We start from the raw sequence: 21,708 nt of genomic DNA on the forward strand, positions 1-21,708 counted from the left end.
TGCATGCCTTTCTTTAGCAGAAATAAAAAGAGGATGGGGTGGCAGATGTCATTTAGGATATTTCACCAGAAGAAAATTCAAAATAACCAGCAGAAAATGCTGAGGCGAGAAACTGGGGCCTGGAGTATAAATGTCCCATATTTATACAATGATCAGAAGGTGAACAATGAGCCCTGTCCCTAGTTGATCTCTCAGTGATAACTTCAAGAATCCCAAATTATTACTGTCAGTCTGCTGTATTTGGTTTTATATTAGATAGCACTTTTTTTAAACAAGAGGTTATCTGGTTTTGTTATACAAGCCCCATGACATTAACTATCTTTTCCTCCAGAGATACCTGTTATAAAATCATAGCCTGAGGCACTTCTTTTAAATCTTTAATAGTTCATCTAAACTGAATTTTCTTACATCTGCACCCACAAGGAATTTACCATAAAAGGTTTTGAAAATCCTTGTGGCACACTCCCTTAAAGAAAAAAAACCTCTTTATTAAGGAACAACTCCTATTAGACAAACCAAAGTTTTTAAAAAAACTGCAAAAAACAAATAAGAATATTCTCATTGAATGTTCTGGAATACACTGTGAAAATTATACTTCTGCTTTACCTCCATAGAAAATTCATTTAAGCCATCTTTATTTTAAATCACCTACCAGCAACAGTTCAAATTCTCATGCAACATCAAAAAAAGTTCCCCAAAAGACATGCTTCTAAAGAATCCTATTCTACTCACTGTTGGGACAGCAATGACAGCAGTAAAACATGTATAGAAATGAATTGTATACACACACAAACACACTAACAAACACTGGATGACTACGCTTGTTCCATTGACATTTTTTGTTCATATAGAGCAAATGTAATGCTCAGAAAATATGTCTCAGATTGCAGCTGTAGGGATTTCAGTCACCAGAAAAAATACAGCAAATACTGAATGAAGACAGCAAAAGAATTACTTTGAATGAAACCATCATCACTGAGGTGGTTTTAAATCTACCATCTTCCAGACAACAAAAAATCTCCTAATTTTCCTCCCCGTCTTTGTTGTAGGAATATATCATATAACAAAACAGAAGTAATCCCAGTACAGATTCACCAAGGACTCCAAAAGATCTCTATGGGGATTGGGGGGAGAGAAAGCTCACTACCCCCACCCCCACCACCGCCTTTGCTTAACAAAGTCCAACTGCTGAGTATGACATCACTCCTAAGAGCCTGGGACTTCCAAAACATATGCTGACATTCTGTTCGGAATAAATGCCTTAACAGGAAAGAGCAAGAACGAAGGAGAAACAATGCAAGAGGGAAGAAGGAAGAGAAACACAAAATAGAAAGTTTTCATTACCTGACACAGAACAGACATTCCTTTCCATGCCATGCTTGGTTTTGTATTTCCCAGACCAAAAAAAAAATTGCCCTATTAGCAGGGAGGCTTGAGGGCTAGCACCAATTGGAGTAAAATACCTGCTGTGCTTCCCACAACTCCTTCACATGACCTTTCACAGAGCAGATTTCATCCGAAATGATTGCACAGAGAGAGAGAGAGAGAGAGAGTACACAGACTGGCTGGGTCAGTTGTCATGGAGATCAGTCTCTCTCACCCTTTCTCTCACACATGCTCCCTTGCTTTCTGCGCAGATGCACACTCACACAGAGAGTCAGCTTTTTGGAAGGCATCTATGAACAAGCACTTTTTTTTTAAATGCAATCTGCCCCTCCTCCATGATTCCTGTCAAGAAAGATCCTGCAAAAGAACTCTAGTCTGGTCTGTAATTAATTATTGCAGATTAGGAAAGATAACATTTTTTCAGCAAGTGACGTTGTGTAGACAGGAGGGGGCAGGGACAGGTTGCCTTGCCAAAACTTATTATGCAATAAAAGAGGAGGGCCTGCTCTTGACTCACTGAAGGTGCAAGCATATGTGGCCTGTGGCGTTGTTACAAATCTGTATTTCTCTCTGACATGGATTGGACACACAATAGTAAGAATCTCAAGGTTAAAAAACTGCTGTTGCAGCAAGACATACCTTACGGCTTAACTCTGTTTTTTGCAGGTCCCTTAATGTCTGAAGATCTTCCTTGTCACCAAGCTGAATATCTGGTATTCTTTCATCCTTCTGCAGTTAAGAAGAAAAATATACTTCAGGAAGGAGACCACCTTGTGACATGAGATGCAGCCCCTTCTCTCAACTGTTTTCCTTGTTTCCAGCATCTACGATTCAACATATCACAAATGATAGACGTTTCATCCCAATTCACCACCTCTTTGCTTTGGCTGCACCTGGTTATATTTGTCATATGTACAATTAATGACAGGAAGTGTACTTGGATATGCACAGAACGAGTCCCAAGGTTGTCAGATTCAGTCACTTAAAACTATTTCATCAGACTGACCAAAATAAACCCTTCCTTACTTTGCAGTAGAGAGCAAAATGTACATCTCTTTGATAAGCTTTCTGGTTTTAAGATTAGTCTTCACCAAGGGATTGGTTTTTTAAAAAATTCCTAATATTTGAACATACAGTCAGTACAAAGGCTATTAAAATGGCATAATTACTGTTAGTTTGATTGAGACTGCTCAGCCATTTCATAGAGTTGTATCCATTGCTGACTTTAGCAACAGGACTTGGGCAGTAGGTACCATGAAATACTAATAAGGCTGATTTTAAGAGAAGGATGAAGGGAAGAAGGGGAAAAAGGAGAAGAAGGAGAAGAAGAATCCTTTCCATTATAAGACACAGGGCAAAATATAGAATCAAATAATATTTTGATAGACAACAATAACATAAAACCAGCAGGGCTGAAGACCCAGCTCAAACAAAACAATGAATTCACTAAATCAGGATACTCAGCATATATACATAAAACATATTTTGAAAGTAAATTTTAGGTATATGCAAAACTATAATTTAAAAGGTTAGGATTTCCCTTGCAAAAAAAAGTACAAGAAAATTAGAAATGTAGGTATATATATATATACACACACATCTGTACAAACCTTCAAGGAGTTATTAAACCAATGATGAGTAATAAAGAAGCTTGGAATTTCCAAGGTGCTATGTGCTCAGTCAGAAATCCTGAGTAGGAAAGTACTTCCTTGCATTAGCTCTTCAGTTCCTGGGCTTGCATCAGAACTTAACTTTTCCAGGAAAGCTCATGACTAGGATTGCTAATTCCTTCATCCTTATTATGCAATGGCAAAATAAAACATAATACAAAAATCTGAAGTTGAAGATTAGTGCACAATGTATTTCTTTGCCCTTTTCACTTTCATTCTCTAGTTCTGTTTCTTCAGGGACCTAGATTAATTTCAAAAGAAAAAAAAACTGTTGATTCTTGCTTGAGGCTCTTCCTTGTTGATGCACTGAGTAGGTCCACAAGACTGGGCTACTGAAAAACCCGTAATATAGACTATTCCAGAGTGAAGGTCACCACAGAAAAAAGTCTACTTTCAAGCTCCCAGCCCCTCTAATATCCAAAGGAGGTGAGCTCAGAACATCACTTCCTGAGCTAATTGCATACGGAGGGCAGAGTCTACTTGGAAAAGACAGTCCTATATGTAACATGGACCCAGGCCATGTAGAGCTTCATAGGACAAAACCAGCACTTTTTTTGTACTCAGAAGCATACTGCAGTATGCTCAACGTATATGAAGCAATGCTGCAGTGGCTTTCCCCCGCCAGTATGTGAGATACATTAAGTCCAGTTTTTGGGTGGTCTTCAGAAGCAGCCCCAAGGAGAGCATGTCTAGCTAAAGAGAACACACATGATGGTCACCTCCTGCTCCTTTATTTACTTATTGATTGATTGACTAAGCATATTAGCCAAAGTTGAGACTCTGAACACAGTCCTTTTGTTGTGTAAGTAGAACCCCCAAACTGAGGACCTGTTTTCTCAGCAGCAGAACAATCTTGGTCAGAGCAACATAGGGACCATGCCCAAACTTGAAGGCTTCTGGACAAAAAGCAACTCTGTCTTGTTAGGATTAAAATGTAGCTTGTTTCATCCAATCCAATTCTATACAACACTGGGTAAGAACATCCACTGCACCTCCTATCTAGCCAGAGTAGAGATATATAACTGAGTATCTTCTGCCAGGAATCCTGTCACATCCTTGGAGTCCATACAATCAAAAGAATAGGATTGTAGACAGGATAGACAGTCAATACATTGTCCAATTTATCCCCTTGTCTCTACTTAAAAAGTTTTAAGTTAGAGCAAATACAAGTAACTTTATCAGTAAAATGTCTTGCAAACACGCCTCAGCATCCTGGAGGGAAATTGCTCCATCCGTCCTTCCCTAGTAGGATAATGGCCACTTGCCAGACAGCATTCATCCAATGTAATGAGAACAGAGAAATGTTAATGTTTTGCCACCCTCATTACCACATTATATGCTCCAACCTGGGCTTGGAGCTATGCTGGATCATACTCAGATTTACTTCTGCCAATTCATACCCTAGACATTTCCTAAGTTGAGCACATAATTAAATGTATGTGTATATCATAGTGATGTATGAGATCTTACATTATTATAACTACGACTATCATTACAAAAGCATGCATGAGAATAAATAGAATAGTTAAGAAATGGTTGAGCATTGAGCAGGATGTTAAGATAAGGATGGGTAATGGTTGTTTAATACATTTATGGATATGCAGGAGTCCTCGCTTAATGATGGTAATTGGGACTGGCATTTCCATCGCTAAACAATGTGGTCATAAAGAGTGACGTCATGTGACCGCATCAGTTAGAGACAGCAATCCCGGCAGTCCTGTTGCCATAGTTAAGCGAGAATCACAGGTCGTTAAGCAAAGGCCTCAAGTGACCAGAAGTTGCAACTTCCTGCTGGCTTCCAACAGGCAAAGTCAATGGGGAAGCCAGCAGGAAGTTGCAAGTCCTGGTCACAAGCCTTTCCTTAGGCAGCTCGCAAGCAGGCCAGCAGGCAGGTAAGTGCTATGGAGTACAGCCAGGCAGGGGAGGAGGGTGTACAGCGCAGCACCAGTGTGGCAAGGCCTGGGGTGCACCCAGGGGTGCCTTGGGAGAGCAAGCAGTGGGAACAACTTAACAGAGCAACTTGTGACTTTCCCTGCTGGCTTCCCCATTGACTTTGTTCATGGGAAGCCAGCAGGGAAGGTTGCAAATGGCAATCACGTGACCATGGGATGCTGCAACCGTTGTAAGTGCGAGTCAGTTGTCAAGCACCCAAATTGCGTTTACGTGATCGCAGGGGTGCTGGAACGGCTGGAACCTTGAGGACCGATCATAAGTACCACTCATTCAGCACCATCATAACTTTGGTCTCTGAAGGACTACCTGTATGTATACGAAACACAGATATTAAAGGAAGGTTGCCTGGGGAATGAATGTGTATGTCCTTTTGTATGCAGATGAAATTATGTTGGCTGAGAACACAAATGATTTGCAGCAAGTATTAGACAAACTGTATGATGCAACAAGAAGTATTGACCTGAAAATTAATGTATCAAAAATCAAGGTGGTTGTGTTTGACAGGGAAAATGGAGTGAATAACTGCAAGTTATTTATAAATGGTAAAAAACAAAGTAGTCTGTAATTTGTGTACCTTGGTAGAATGTTTACCAAAAATGGGAAAATGGAGAAATTTTAAAATGTGCAAATGTCAGTAGAATGGTAGTATGGGATAGGTTCTGAGGAATGAGTGTTGAAAGAAACAAAACTAGCTGGGGGTAGCTGTGCTTTACCCACTTTGCAATATGAAAATGAAAGTGGTGTATGTCAAAAGAAACACAGAAGTTGAATGTAGTGGAATGAATTACTTAAAGAAATTTGTTTCGTAAAACAAGAAAAGATAGGGTAGAAGATGAATTGGAACTCTTTGAATGTGGACTGAATGTGAGTGAATTTTATGAAAGAAATACCTTGAGATGGATTGGCTGTGTAGAGAGAATGAATGGGGATCAAATTGAAAAAACAAATACAGTACTGTATATAAAGGAAAAATAAATGGTTTGAGAGGAAGAAAGAAATCTAGAATGTCATGGTTGGATGGAGTTGATGAGATCCTGAAAAAGAGAGAGTTGAAAAGTTCAAAGAACAAAAAGCTATGTGCAGTATTAATCAATATATGGACATGGTAGATACAAGGACAGAATGTTATGGAGACGTATAGTTAATGATATTGGTGTAAGCTAGATTTAGATATGTATTTCTTTTCTCTTTGCCTGTGCTTTTCCTAGTGCTACTTACTCACAAAGTGAACAGTGTGATCAATATCCATGTATGTATTATGTTCTACTACTATTTCCATTTATAATTTGCTTTTTTTCCAAGAACTCAAAAAGATACCTCCTTGTTTTATCTCCACAACAGCCACTCTATAGGTAGAAGTAAAAATGTGTGACTGGTCATCCAATGTGGCACCTTATCCACCACAGCATCCTGCCATCTATCTACATTATAAAATAAAAATAATTTTAATTATACCAGCATCTCGTGCTGTAGCTATGGGAATAAAAAGGATTCTTTCTTAATCTTATTGAACTCAATGGGAACTTCTGCAAGACTTTCGGTTATGGCAGAAGCCCATCAAAACCTTTTAAACTTTAAGACAGGGCCTTGGAGACTTCCTTTGAAGGCAGTTGGTGAAAATGTTGAAAGCTCTCAGCATTAGGCCTTAGAAACTCGGAAAGATCCACATTTGTCCTAGGAGAGGAAAGCAGCATGCTCAACACTCCCCCTTGTGGGAATGAAAATGTGGTGCAGATACTGAGTTCTAAAGGCTCCTATCCTGCCTATTTTTCTGTTTGCATATTAATTCTGATATAATCATAGCACCCCAAACCTTCCATACATCATCCAGCACTTTGTTAGGGAAAAAAAGAATACTGAAACTGCCTTTGAACCTTTCCTAATGGCATCTCGTTAATTTGGTTTACAGAGACGGCTGTCGCTTAGAATTTCACTTCTCCATGAAATCATCAGAGCTACTAAAACAATGCTGTCCCCCTGATTAATCAAAAATCTATTTGAGTTTCCATTAGCAGCTAACTACTCAAACCCTGACACAAATACCCACCCCAAAATGAAAGGAAGGGAAATTATTCTTGGGCTCTGTTGCCCTCAGTATAACTTTTAGATTGGGATGGGCAATTCTGCAGCCTTGGCAACATCTCTGTTTTTCAGCAGCTGCAGCCTGTGGCCCTTTCCTTTCCTTTCCTTTCCTTTCCTTTCCTTTCTTTTCCACCAGCGGACTCCAAACTGACTCTGGGCAGCTCACAGTATACTATTTTTTATTTATTTATCAAATTTGTCACCGTCTATCTCCTCCCACCAGAGGGACAAATCCATAAAACACAACACACACACACAAAGCGAGGTCTGGTCCCTCTGTACAACAACATGGACCAAAACACATCCGACAAGGGACTCTATCCATTGGGCAGTGCTGGGCTTCAGGGTTTAGTGACCATGGTCTAGACAGCAGATGTAAGGAATGACTCAAAATGCCATGGCTTGTGTATAACTTTTGTGGCCACTGTGCCAGCTGCTAGTCAGGGCAAAGTGGTTTCATCAGGTAGTACATGCGAGGAAGCAGCAAAGTATTGGAGCAAAGTTGTGCATTATATAGTCTGTACTACATCCTCTAAGCAGCATGCTGCCTTGGTGCAATGGAGAATGCTACCCATTCAATGGGCATTGCACATGGGATAGGAGGGTGGACCACCTTAAGCTTTGCTCCAGGCCAGAAACTGTCTGGCTTGGCCCTAGTGAGGGCTCCCAGCAGCCTTGTGCCAGTCCTGTTCACTCAGCCTTGGAAGCCCACTGAACTGGCTGATACAGCACATTAGTCCACGGATCGTTTAACTGTGATTTGTTGAATAAACAGCTGAGCAGGTACAAACAGTGCAGTAATGCAGTAAGCCCAAACCTATGATTTACAGGACACAGGGGCTGAGTTGACACACCATAGTAAACCAAACAAATTTTACTATGCCTTAATATGATGTGCAAAGCCACCTATTGAGGGCAATCAATGGATTGCCTGTTAATCCCTGTAACGTATGCCGTTTTTTATTGTAATACCATGGATTATTGTTGTTATACTTCACTAATAAAATAAAAATATAAGAATATAAGAATATAAATTATTCAGCTTTCAGGGGAACCTCAGTACCAGTGGAGGTTCAGAGAACAAGCCAGCTTTCTGTCGCTTCCAGTCACGCTCTTGAAAAATACAGTGCTTGTCTGTACAGCCAGACCTGACTCACCTCCACCTCGTGTCTAGTGAAGTTATTCAAGCTGAATCATCTTCACTCATGCTTTCTAAGGGCTTCTTAGCTTCCACTGTGATTCATTACTGGTGTATTAGGGAGCTATAAACAATATTTTGTTAGGTCTAAAGAGGCATTGCATCAGGGAAATCCACTCTGAAATCTCTACTCAAAGCTGATAACAGCTCAAATATTTTGGATTTCAATTTCCATAATGAAACTTCCAAACTTTCCAGCCCACTATTTATCTACCACCAATTTTTTTTTTTTTTACTTCTTTGGCTGATAAATCAAATCTGAAGTACCGCACAGCCTTGCTCTATATTGTTAAGACAAGCTGAGTCAGTTAGACTACTGAGGCAACAGATGTGTCATTTCAAATTACACTGTTTTTGTAATACTATTTTAGCAAGATAGTCCAATCCAACTCTGCATTAGTAGGGTAGAGCAATTAGTGAACTGGTAGTGTAAAAAAGGCATTGCCGGTTATGGTCTCATCTGAATCCTCTGAGTCAGAGGCTGAAGAGGCAGACCAGACAGACTGTCAGCCTGCAGATCCAGCCAGCAATCAAGCACCTGCAGCAGCTTCGGGAGACAATTAGCCTAAGCAGGTGAGACCCAGATCAGATAATGAGGGTTAGATTGGGGGAAAGGCCCCTAACCCAAGAACAGGCCAACAGCTATGAAGGGTTGAGCAAAAGGGATCAACACAGGATTTTCAGAGAAGAGGGCAACAATGGCCCTAATCAAGCCATGTCAGCACCTAGAGCTATATAAAGCAGCCACCAGGGCCCTGCCCTCTGTCTGAAGCACTACTCTGGCTGTGTGTTCAGGCCAGCTCATGACGTTCTTTGGTGCTTGATCCCTAGGCTCTTGTAGGCAGTGCTCTCTGGTCATTATCAGAAAATTTACAACCATGGCAATAGTGCCTTTCAAATTTGTATCAAACATTCTCTTTTATCAGCTGGCAGAGGACATTCTCAGTAAACCAGGAGGAATCAAGTGTTTTCTGAATTTGGGAGATTGCCCAGAATTGGTGGTAGACTGTGGTTCCCACTGAAATTTTTGGATCCTGTTACATCAGTCTCCTATTGTCCTGTGTGACTGGTCAATTTAGCTAGTTCGGTTGCCAAGAAATTGGCATTTGGGCAAGAAGTCTGCCACTTTCCCAAAATGCAAACTTTTCCCGGAATAGGTAGTGGGAAATAGTAGCTGAAGTTTAGTGTCTCAGGGCATCAAGACCTTCTAGTTGTGGGTAACTGGTGTGTTTGGTTTGCCTGACTGGGAAGCTGACATTCCTGGCTGACTGGCTTGTTCCATATGGTTTCTACGCATTAAAGAGTTAATACATGTATAGTGTTAAGAGGGTTCCAGTCCTTAATATTGTGCCCACGTGCCTTTTACACATATCACTGGCATCAATTTTACTTTAAACAGGTATCTTTCGGAAAAGAAATTCTGCTCCTGGGCTCCTTGGAGTTTTTAAGAAGTCACCCAACATTAAACAACAGGGAATTTAGGTAAGTGTTTCCTGGGCAAAAAATGCAATATGAATTGTTGTTCTTGTTGCACTCTCCAAATGATGCAGTCTTGTGCAAATAGAGCAGTGGTGAGACTGTGGAAACATTTGGCCTCTAGAGTCACCCACAAGGTTAAACTGCATGTGGCAGCTTAATCACACACTATGGAACTGACTCCAGAACATGCCCCTGATTTGGACTGGAAAGCCAACACGGCTTTTCTATTGTGGAAATCTCTCCTTTCCTCAGTGCTTATGTTCTGTGAAGTGCAGTTTATTGCAGATTACAGTAAGAACAAAAACACTAAGAACATTGCAAGGAAAAGCCCTATAGTGCTTATTTGCTCCACATCAGTGTTTCTCAGCCTTAGCAACTTTAAGATGTGTGGACTTCAGCTCCCAGAATTCATGCTGGGAAACACTGTTCTATAGAAACACTGCTCCATATTGCCAAGAAACTGTATAAACAAATTCTGTTATTGAGACAATTATGCATGCTACTTTATTTTCACACTAAGTATTACTTTGTTGACAAAAAAATTGGGGATCATTTTCCCAATACCATTTTCCTTATCAGGAACAGCCTATCAGTTACAATGTACAGTTGGCTGATTTTGTACACACTGTGTCCCTGCCTTGGCTATTTTAATGTTGGTCTCCCATGCCTTCTTTAGCCCTAGGATAGCACTGTATTTTCACAGATCTATCATCATAAATGATAGTCAGGATCCCTTGTAATAAGATGTTCACTTCAAACTCTGGTTGCAAAGGCAGTTTTAGTAAATAAATAATTTAGAAGTTGTCCAGAGTCATTAAGGAGTTGGGCAGCCTCAAAATTTGATAATAAATAAATAAATCAGATACAGCATAGTAGCATCATTAAAACAAGGGAGAGAAATAAAGTCAATTTAAATAAAGGAGGAGAAATGGTATGGCAGAGAAGACAGAAAGCCTGTTTTGATGCTCTCAGTCTCCCACTTTCCAAGGATGTTATACTGAGTGTGCTTAGCCAAAGTTTATTCTTTTAGGAGCCCAGTTTTAAGAAAATACAGGCTGATGTGTTTGACAGCGCTGGATAAGCAAGATTCTCTTCTGTCTTGCCATCTGTCAGGAAAGTGGTCAGACCAACTAAAACACTCAAAATTGACTCAGGGCATTTTTGCAGAGACATTTCTACTCTTTCAAATCCACACTGCCCCCATGTCACCCTTTGCTGTCCCTTGCTGCTGACTGCCAAGGAACCTCAGGAGTTAAGGTAACTGGTGCACAAGGTGGAGCTGTGTGAAGACCTTCTTGGGTACAGCTGCTATTTGCTCACCGAGCAGATGTTGTGAGTCCAGGAGGGCTCCCAAATTATGAGCCAGTTCTGTGAGGGAGCATGACTCCAGCCGGAGCTAAAGATGGTATCTCTTCAGAATGAGATAGCTTATGTACACAGAGCTACTTCATCTTGCTAGGATTAAGTTTCAACCTGTTCTTCCCAATCCAGACCTTTACAGTCTCCAGGAACCTGAACACATTTTGACAACATCACTTGATCAAGCCAGGGTCAAGCTGTAAAGATGATACCTGACCCTGTGTCAGTGAATGACTTCACCCAGTAGCTTCATTTAGATGTTGAATTAGAGCAGGGAGAGGTTCAAGCCCTGCAGCACCCATAACCGAGGAACCTAGGGCCTGATTTCTCCCCACTACCACCTCTGACTGGAACCACCCCTTTAGAAAGGAGAACCACTGCAGAAGAGTGCCCCTCACACCCAATCCTCCCTGGAAGGACACCATATTGATGGTATCAAAGGCTGATGTGAAATCAAGCAACACCAGGAAGGTCTCACACTCCTTATCTAGTCTTGCTAGTGATCATCCACAAGTATGATCAGTGTTGTCTCTGTACTATACCCAGGCCTGGAATCAGTCCAAATAATCCATTTCCTTCAGGGTCCTCATCTGCTGCACCACCATCACTTTCTCAACAATCTTTCCCCCATTTCCTCCTCAAGAATCAAGACTTCTTGAGGAGGCAGCACACACCACCACCACCTCCTCCTCAAAGATGTACTTGCCACCATCCTGACCCAATTTCCTGTCACCTCCCTGGAGGTTTTCACCGACCAAGAAAGGCAGAGGTCCAGACTGCAGTACCATTATGTTGGACCATCCTGCACTTATATGAGGTGGATTAACTGGATAATGACATAACATCACTGCCCAACCCACAGTGGCTCTCAGCATCCGAAAGTGCACTCCTAGCCAGTAAAAGCTTGCTCATTCCCTGCTCTAAAACATGAATTTTATTGATTTGTTACAGTTCATAGCAGGATAATCCTGCACATCTGGAAGAAACCAAACAACAAACATGAGGAAGGAGGGGAATTGAGGAGAGTGACAGAGGCAAAGGCATTCTGGTAAATGGTTTATTCATGGAAACAGGTCATCTAGTTCAGTAATTTTCAGCTAGTTGAGTCTAGAACTAATGCAGCCACTGACATTTGAAGTGCTGCCTTTAGAAAAGTTTTCACCTAGACACCATAACATTTGGGAATGAAAGACATCTGTGCTACTTTCTCCTGGTAACAGGATTAGAATTCTGAAAAGAGGAAAATGCACATTCCCCTTTCCATTGCTTTGGATTAAACTAACCCTGCATTGTCTGGTCTATTCTTGCAGTACTCTGGAATCAGGCAAGTTTTCAGAGTGGTAAAAACTACAGACACAGCCTGTTCATGCTGATAAAAATAAAGGTGCAAGGATAACCAATCCACAAAGTGTTCTCAGATCTAATCCTATTAGTACTGCATGGCTAGGAACTGCAGAGTTTAAAGTCTACCTTTAAAGCAGTGTTTCTCAACCCCAGAAACATTAAGAGGCGTGGACTACAACTCCCATAATTCCCCAGCCAGCACTGGGGAATTCTAGGAGTTAAAGTCCACACCTCTTAACATTGCTGAGGTTGAGAAACACTGCTTTAAAGTATGTTTTGTTTTGTTTTACTTCTGATCACGCACACATACTGTATAATTAGATTGGTTTCTAAGCAATGAAGGATTTTTTCACAAAAAGACTCCAAAAAATAACAATCAAATCAAGAAATAATTAATCCAAATGGGTCAGTTTTTTATTTAACCTAACAAAATAAAACAATACATTCAAATATAGTGCAGCTCTGTTCAACTGGACTTATTTTCAAATAAATTTGCATGGTATTAAAAGTATACTTTTGGCTGTCAAAAAATGGCATTAAAATAGAAATATAAATGAGCCAGGGACATTTCATATTTACCTGATAATAGGTGATTATAAAAAGTGACATTGTTGTGGATTTGCAATTACCCACATGTCCACTTGGATGACAAGATGGAGTAATGGATTACAAAAAGATATTTATCCCAACTGGAACACCACAGTAAATGAAATGTAAGTGTCTGTCAAAGTCATCACTTTGGATAGCAGCACTATCCAGACAAAAAAAAAATTAAGTTATAAAGTGATTAATAAGATTGCAGATAATAGTGTTGGGGAACAAAATGAGGGTCAAAGATGTGATGTTAAATCTTATCCCAAACACTTGAGACCTATTAAATATGGAGAACTTTCGATTTATTATGCATGGGTAGCAGCTAAAAAGCCTGATTTAACCCTGGATTGATGATATGCACACATTTTTTACACATGAATTAATGATGTGGTAGAAAATATAATCAATATGATTTTGTGTGGACAAGATTTAATTTTTTGTCTAAAACTTGAGCTCCATTATTTATAAATATATTACAACTTTTTCTTCTTTTTTCTGTTTGTTATTTGTATTTTTTCCTCTTTATTGTTTGTATTTTCATTCAGTTCTGAGGTGAAGTATTGATTTTTTTTTCTTTTGTTATAGATTAAAGCCAATTTATACTTTACATGTATGCATTAAGGATTTAAAAAGCCAGTAGCAATACATAAAAAAATGAAACAGCAATGAGCATTTTTATTTTAATAGTAAATATGTTCTGTGAACAGCAAGATGGCAATAAGTACCTTTTAAAATGTATTTAAAATAAGCCAGAATTTTCCACATTGAACACCTCAAGGAAGGACAACATCTACAAATCCTTAAATTCTATTGCACAGGAATTCTAACTTCTAGGTTGGTCCAAAAGCACCATGTTTTCATCAAGGTATGGTGTCCAAACCGTGAGTCTGTAGTGAGAAACACTGGTAGACATACAATACTTGCATTTGATATATAGAAGTATGGCATTCCCCTGAGCCAAAACACGGCTCTGAGCATGCCTGTTCAAGCACAGTAACTCCACTTGAATGCAACCAAAATGGAGCTTTTAGAAGTGGGTACCTTGCTTTTTGTTTTGTTGCTTGGTTTGAACCATGTGGTATTTCTTCACTGTCTCATCAACTCTTGAAGAACAAATGTGTAGCAACCAATTGCTGAAAAAATTCCTTTCCCCTTTCCATAAAAAGCATTTTTCTCCCTGGCAAATCCCTTAAGACATGTGCAAATCTTCCTTAGAAATTCTCATTTGTTGTTAAAATCTGTTCGACAACAAACAATCCTAATCTTGATGGTTTTATTCCTGCTGCCAAGTATCTACAAGACCCAACCTCAGACCCTGGGAGGCATCCCAAGAAACTTGGTCATTTATAGAATGCTTTCCTGGTAGTTTTGTTCATTCTTAGAAGGCCTCAACATGGTTCATATCAATATGAAGAGGTCACCTTCAGTATTTTCCCAATAGCATGTCCCTGGGGAAAGGACATACATACATATGTACCCATCATGCAATTTCCTTCTGGGGAAAGGAAAGTTTTATAAAGTACAGAAAAGAGTAAGAAGTAGTGAACCAAAGAAAAGAAAGGAAAAGAAATATAACTAAATCTATACCAACAATATTCATTTTCCTCTCCATACCTTTCTATTGTTGCAAACCATCCTTGCTTCCACCACATCCATATACTGCTGAATATATTGCATTTTGGTCTTAAAATTTCTTTCTTTTTGAGGATCTCATAAAATTCATCGAACCATAACTTCTCTTTCTCCTTGTTATCCCATTTGCTCTTTTGTCATATATTTGCTTTGTGATTTGATCCTCATTCATTCTCTCTATATGACCAGCTCACCTCAACATACTACTTTTATATTTCTTTCACTTTTGTATTCAATCTACATTCATTCAGGAACCATTCATTCTTGACCCTATGTCTTCTGGCTTTAACATACACACTTCTAAAGTAACCCAGTCACATCACATTCAACTTAACTTTTATATTTCTCCAGACATACCCAACTCTCATTTCCATATAGCAACATAAGCAAAAACACACCTATTTTTGCTTCTTTCAACATTCATTCCTTGCAACAGAGCCACATATTAGTAATTGTCCCATCTTTAGTAAAGTTTCCAACTTTTAGTAAAATGACTTTATCTATTTGCTCTGCTTTTTTGCCATTTACATATAGATTTAAAAATGATAGGCTACAAGAATAATATGGAAAAAGATGCTACACTGGATATACAAATGAAACCAGCTGATGTCTTAATCATTAAAAGGGATATACGGAACGTTCTCCCCCTGGAGGTGAGGCAGGTCGTCTCGCTCTTGGACTTCCAAAAAAAATTAAAAACCTGGCTCTGTCAACATGCCTGGGGAGGGAAAGAGAATAGTTCTTCTTGGGGATGGTTAGCTCCATAGAATTGCCCTGTTTGCTTGCAGATAGAAGGAATATCTTAGCCATCTGGATTTTATTATATTTTAATATATTTATATTTTTATGTCATTGATACTGTTGTATATTATTGTATATTATATTGTGGTTGAATGTTTTTATTGTGAACCGCCCAGAGTCCCTCCTTGTGGGAGAGATGGGCAGTGATAAATTTGATTGATAGATAAATAAATAAATATACAAATAACAATCCAAAAGGTGACCTGGATAACTTTCTTATATTGGATTTACGAAAGAAATTTGTTAAAAGTTTTGAAGGATTTTGTGAAAAATGACAAAGAAAAAATGAAAAGAAATTAAGTTCTAGGACATTATTTGAAGGGATTAAAGATCAAGATTGTTAAAAGTTAAAGGAAGGAATATAAATTTGAGCAAGATTAAAATAGGTATGTTGTTATTCCAGTAACTCTTAATGGACTTTTGCTGACCAGCACTGAACCACAAGGCTTTAAGGATTTGTACATAGATAAGACATGAGAAGAAGAGATAATTTCTTGTAATTTAAGAGAAGGTGATAAGTTACTAAAATTGTTTAAACTTGTTGTGGTAAGAGGGAAGTCATTTCTTTATATATTTCTTTTCCTTTATTATATTCTTATTTTTCTTTTTCTATTTTTCTGTGTTTTTCTTTTCTGCCCTTTCTATTTTTTCTTTTTCTTTTTTTACTTTTTTAGTTTATATTAGTTTTTATCTTTTTAATTATGTTTAATTGAATAGTGTCTGTGCTAATGAGTGGTGGGAGTCACTATCACTGTCTTTAAAAGTCTTGTCCTTTAATCCTAGTAACATCCTTATGTAAATCTGATCACTGCATTTCAAAAAAGATTTTGTATTAGTGGAAAAGGTCCTGGAAAGCACAACCCAAATAAGGAGGAATTAGAGCAGTTCCTCTATCAGAAAAGACTGGGGCATTAGGGCCTCTTTAGTTTAGAAAGGAGGAGACAGGATAATGACGTATAAACTCCTCTTTCATGTGAAAACTCAGGGCCATCCAGTGAAACTAAATGTGGGGAGATTCAGGACCAATTTAAAAAAAAACTATTTCTTTCCAAACAGTTAAATTGGACCATCACATGTCATGAAGGCCTCCAATTTAGACACCTTTAGACAAGAGGCTGGACATTTCATAGAGAATCAGGGTATCCTCAGCTACTAATCTTGAAAACAGCATATTACCTCTTGAATTGCAGGCCACACACCTTAAATTATTTATTTATTTTCAATCCGTTTATTTTTTTTTATAAAGAACTCAAGGCGGCAAACATACCTAATATTCCTTCCTCCTAATATTCAGACTACTAGGGAGAAACACTGGGAGATGAGTATTGCCATTCATATTTTTAAGCTTCCTAATTGCCCAAAGTATAATAAAGAATGCTGAACTAGATGGGCTATTTTCCTAACTCTTCCTTTTATGTTTTGGTGTAAGATGAAGCCAGTGGTTGTAATTATTTACTGGAGAGGATATGCATTCTTCAGATCTGCAGTGGTATTCTGCAGCAGTATCAGTATTACTGGCTACACCATTTTTCCATACGCTTAACCCAATCTGAAATCTCCTGAATGCTTCCTGAGGATTTCCATTAAGAGAAATGTAATGATTGGTGGGTGTGGTGAGGAAGAAAGTCTATGCAACCTCAGCAAGAAGCAAAGGCCATGCTTAATAACATTGGTGGGAAAAGATCACTTAGCACAGAATGATCTTTAAAAGATTTTCGAAGGCTGGGTTCATGATTTCCCTGGAGATTAAATTCCAGGAGGAGAATATTCTCTTTGGACTCCGTAAGAGGGCTGAATTTTTTTTCAATTATTCTAAATCAGCAGCAGATGGAATGAACAGGAAATCTGCTCCATTCCAGAATGGAAGCCTTCCATTTCATTACGCGCAGCATTCAGACATATTACATTCTTGGTTGAAAGCAGCTAAGGGTAATCCAGTTAACTCTGTTAAGCAAACGTCAAAGTAGTCTTTAAGCCTAAAGTTGGACTTAAACCAAAATATGAATTCCTCAGCTGGCTAGTTTCACATAAAGGACAGCTAAATGTGCTTTACCAGCTCCAGTAGAAGGGGTCTGGGCAAAATCGAGAAAGTGAAAAACAAATTTCATACAGCTGTCTAGTTTATTCAGAACTGCTTTCTCGGTATGAGATCAAGTAGTGATACCGCTCCCTTTATGTCCTTCACAGTACAGTATCATTGCAGAAATGGACTTCTACATGGGCAGAAAGCTCACCCCGTCCCTACTCTCAAACTTTCACTCATTGGCTTGGAATAAGCTTCACATGAGAATACAGTAACCTGCACATAATTTTCTGTGTGATCATATGGATGTTCTTCCTGTACATGTTAACTCACAAATGACTTGGGAGAGAACACTAGCGCCCACTTCAGGCATGGGAAACCATTCTTTCCACACAATTAACATGCAGTATGTCTGTCGTCAAAAAGGAAGTGCTACTATTGCATCGAAGCTTTTGCTTTTTTGAATGGACTACCTAAGCTAAATGTTGAATTGTGATTTTTTCTATAAAATCCATTTCCCAGAAGAACATTAGTTCCCAAAATATGGATACATTACATATAGTATATAAGAACAGAAACTATAGAAAAGGGTTGTAGGTTGTGGTTTGTTTTCATATCCTTGTAATTTTTCCACTTTAAGGAGACTGAAATTTATCAGCAGCATCTTCCCTCAACCTGCAGATGGATTTATGCCACAAGACTTTTTTGTAAACAAGTTTTGTTTATTCATTTATTAACTTACAGTGTTTGTGTATCATCTCAAGGACTTTCATTGGTTTACAAAATCAAAGATATAACCATTAAAACAGTTAGAATCAGTAGCACATCACAAAATAACTTCAGTGTCCACATTAAGTGAACATGCCCAGTTTTGAACATCATCCCTATCTGGAACAGGAGGACCTAGCAATGATAATCCTTGCCCATGTACTGTTAAGAAGCACTCTACATTGGTTTGGCTCTTAGGACCATCCAAAAGCTATAGCAGATGCAAAATGCAGTGGCTTGCATGTTAGCTGGCACTCATCACCATTAACCCATTGCCACAGTGATATGGGCCCTGCATTGGCTTCCAGTTGATTTCTGGGTGCAATTCAAAGTGCTGGATTTAACCTATGAAGCATTATATGCCTTGACACCTATCTTCAGGGTTGCCTACTTCAGTTAGGATCAACCCATCTGATTCAGTCTTCTTGGAAAGTGCTACTAGTTGTTTCCCACTTCCATGAGGTAAGCAGGGCTGAGGCCCAGAGATGCTGTTTTTCTGTGGTGGCTCCCTGGAGATCAGTGCCAGTTCTCTTAGACTTCTCCCAAGACTGATGGCCCTTCAAAAGTTGCTGAAAATGCAGCTTTTCTGAGGTGTGTTCACAAAATAAGACAATGCCATCTGTGGTTGTTGATAGAGTGTTGTGATCATTGCTACTATGTTATTTATATTCAGAATTGTTGCATTTTAATTCTAATTTTCTTATTAGTTTTGACTGTATAATTTTCTTTACTGTGGACATTTTAGTTAAGATGCTTTGATTGTTGTAACTGTTGTAAACCACTGAAGTCTGAATAACATGCAAGTATAATAAATAAATAAATATCCAGGCAAATGCTAGATGACAGCAAAGAGACAGAATTTTTTGTATCTCTTCCCTGCTATCTAGTGGCTATCTGAAGTTCTGCAGCACATGTATAGTAGCCCTAATAGATTTAAAGTGGACTCACTAAATTAATTGAGATATACATTAGTCAACAGGTCTGTTCTAAGTATGATTAAGGCTAAATCCAATGCTTAGATCAGAAGGAACTTAAAAAGTTGACAAGACCAAATTTTTCATGGCCAAAGTTCCAAAGCCTGAAAATGACAACACAAGAGACAATTGGTTTCAAGGTCCAGTCCAATAGGTGAAGACAATGTTCTGCTCCAGAGAAAAGAGGTCCATAATATGTGTCTCATTATCTCCAGCTGCCCTCCAACAGTCTCTTCCCTAATTTCACTCCTGCAACCATAACTGTTCCTCAAATCATAATGATTAGATCCATCATCCAAAGTTCTTGTGGGTGACAGAATGGAAACAGGAACTGCTAGGTGAATCTAAGTCAACTGTGAATTTAGGAAGATATTCTCATTAGTTCAATCAATTTCTATATAATAATTTGCTACTTTTAGGCAATTTATCACCTGAATCTTGCTTTTCCCTTTGTTTTGTTTTTAGCTTATTTGTGCAGTCACTAGCCTAGTTCACAATGCACTACGCCATAATGTGATTTATCTGGTTTTTTATAGCACATTGTGAAAATCCAGCCACTGTGGTTTATAAATCTTCATTTATGGCTTAGTATTTGTGGAAACTCTGCTTGATGTAAATCAGTGAATTTCTCTTTATGCAACCATACCTACAAACTATTTCTACTAAAAGAAAATGGTCAGAAAGAAAACAGGAGCAGGATTTTTCAGGCCTAACTGCTCCCAATTAGAAGGGTGACATTAGAAGGAACTATCCTTTCCAGCAATTTCTCTACTGCGTTCCCCTTCCTGCATCCCTTGTCATCAAGCCTAGCAAGGCATCAGCTGTACCAGATCTAATGCATCCTGCCACATGCTTAAAGTGAAAGCACCCAGCCGCTGCAGCATCACCGAAAGTGGGCTTCTAAACTCCAGCCTCCAGGGTGGAGGCTTCATGATTTTGCCCCCTGAAAACCAACTTTCTGGGTAAGCAGAACGTTAATTGGAAGTGTTTATCTCGGAATTGCAGTCTCATATGTTTAAGGAAAGATCCTTATCCACAGCTTGGCAATGTAGCTTGGAAAATATTAACAGCAGAACCGAGTCTTCCTCTTATTTCATGGCCCCGAATTCTGTGAAACATATTGAGGAAAGCTATAAGCAATTCAGATTTGTCAGTAGCCAAAACAGAAAAGATAAAAGGAGGAAAACAAAGTTGCTTTATTTTGACTATTTCTTACACTGACTCCCAGGAACATTGTGCAGTACATAAGGTTCCCCCCCACCCCCAGGAGTATGTTATGTGCTTCCAAGTCCTTGTGTTACAATTTATGCAAGCGTTACCCAAGTAGAAGTAAAGTGCTACAAGGAACCCTGACTAAGAGAAACTCATCACAAACTGCCTTTCCTATTTTTTCCCAGCTTTTTGTAGTAATCTGGAAGGGACCAAAATTCAAATATGAGGTAGAAGATGAGTGGAAGGCAAATCCCAGGACATCAGAGGGTTTTATTTGTAGACACACGAACATACTTTTCACTCCCAAAATAGTTTTTTATATCCAAAACTTCCTTGGGAGACTCTTCAGGCCACCCCATTTCTGTGTTAAAGCTATATATTACCACCATCTGGACCATTTTCCCTGAGATTCAGCTGTTTTTCCCTCCCTCCGTCTTTTTCTGATTTTTTTTTCATACGTTGGATTGGTAAGTGTGTGTGTGTCTGTCGGTCGGTCTATCCATCCATCTTGCTACACAATCACTTTGCATATCAGAAAGGCCATATGTTTTGTAAATAAAGAAAAATCCCCCCACAGAAATAACACTCTAAATATACAGGTCATAAAGCAACAGTATACAGTCACTGTCTGATACCAGTGTAAATTCAACACTGTCTGCATTCCTGCCAATTTGACAGCTTCTTTGGTATGCCACAAGTCTAACTTACAAAAAGTGGTAGATACAATCAGCAAATTTAGATTGATCTGGTCCTTTTAGCAGAATATTTGATCAAGAGCCAAAGCTGAATTATTCAGATTTGCTGATTGCATTTTTCCATTTCCTGTAGGTTAGCCCAAGGGTTTAGTGAATAAGCGATACAGTGCACATAAGTTTGGCTGAAATACGAACAGAAGACTTTCTCCTCTGATGTTATTTCCTTATCTGTCAAATAGTTCACTATGTTAATGCATTTCAAGGCAGATCATTACTGTTCCTGCCTCACATCAGAACTATAAAGACATCTGCATACTAGCAGAGGGAGCCCCACCAAATTCAGTGGGAGTTACTCCCCAAGGAGTGTGGGTACATTTACACTTGAAGTCTGCAATCCCATATCCATTTACCTTGCAGGCTCTGCTGAATTCTGGAACGTGCTTAAAATGTTGTACACTATGGAGAAACTGGAAAGAGGTAATTTTTTTTTGTTACATTCATAATAGTGAGCCATTCAGTGCATAGGAGTGGTGGCCAA

The 21,708-nt window shown here is 39.0% G+C and overlaps 1 protein-coding gene across 3 annotated transcripts in view; it reads right to left on the minus strand.

Annotated features, from left to right (window-relative positions):
• DENND2B (DENN domain containing 2B) overlaps positions 1-21,708 on the minus strand; it is a 158,242-nt gene that overhangs the window by 120,848 nt on the left and 15,686 nt on the right. For 2 of the 3 annotated variants that reach the window (XM_063289443.1, XM_063289446.1), the window contains exon 2: positions 2,026-2,115. The gene's annotated coding sequence lies outside the window, so the exon portion shown is untranslated. Of the gene's footprint in view, positions 1-1,344; positions 1,531-2,025; positions 2,116-21,708 lie in introns of those variants that run through there. The other variant, XM_063289444.1, reaches the window with a different exon arrangement.

Source organism: Candoia aspera, chromosome 1 (genome assembly GCF_035149785.1).
Source record: "Candoia aspera isolate rCanAsp1 chromosome 1, rCanAsp1.hap2, whole genome shotgun sequence".
NCBI lineage: Eukaryota > Metazoa > Chordata > Lepidosauria > Squamata > Boidae > Candoia > Candoia aspera.